Source organism: Amblyomma mixtum, chromosome 1 (assembly GCF_055824585.1).
Source record: "Amblyomma mixtum isolate Tamu chromosome 1, ASM5582458v1, whole genome shotgun sequence".
Classification (NCBI taxonomy): Eukaryota; Metazoa; Arthropoda; class Arachnida; order Ixodida; family Ixodidae; genus Amblyomma; species Amblyomma mixtum.
This window is the reverse complement of record NC_143012.1, coordinates 142,519,062-142,519,952: the sequence shown is the minus strand read 5'-3', so window position 1 is coordinate 142,519,952 and position 891 is coordinate 142,519,062.

The window sequence follows — 891 nt, the reverse complement described above, 5'->3', positions numbered from 1 at the left end:
TGACTCTTTCGTGGTAATCTGCTTGTCAGGCGAGCTACTGCCAGCAAATCCGTAACCGCATTGCCTTGAACGTGATCCGTCGCCGCTAATCGCCTCTCTCAAAGTTAGCAGACCGCGATAGCTAACATTTCCAGTTCGCCGTAATCGGGGCCGGAAAGGCTCAATTGTTGTTTGTCGAAGTCTCTATCAGCCACTGGAGGACACAAAAGAACCCCGATGCGGAAAGGTTCAATTGTTTGTCGAAGTCTTGTTATCAGCCGCTGTAGGACACAGAAGAAACCTGATGCGGAGATTGTACACGGAGCTTCAGAATGCGACTGTACACGCGGTGCAAAGCGGTGTCTGGCCTAGGCTGTTAAACATGCCTGAGGGCTTAACATTGTCTAAAGCATGAGCTATGACGTCCCAAAAACTGTTTTTCTGCTGTGAATAGCAAAGCATGGTTGGCAAAATTAAACCACCACCTCCTTTCGAAAATTCAAGGACCTCAATACTCGACTAGACGTTATTCTCATGGCCACTAACTTCGGCAGCTGCTTTTGTGGTACACATGCTTTTTGCGATAATTTAATAATTTCCGCCAAAAGTCGGTAATATCTGTAATAACTGACATCGCTGGACGAACAAGCATAATCAGGACGTGTGCGACATAAGACAGAGAGCTCTTGTGGCCTCGGACAAAAAGACGCTCATGGCAGGCCTTACCTCACGAGCTTGATAGCAAATGAAATAACTACGAAAGGGGAAGCAGGGAAAGGAAAACATGCGTCGACACTTGTCCACGGGATCTTCGGTAATCTGTACTCATGCAAATACATAACAGCTCTTTCTGACAGCTTTAATCATTGCAGAAGCCAGCCATCTCTAGAGGGTGACTCACTGGTAATGCGA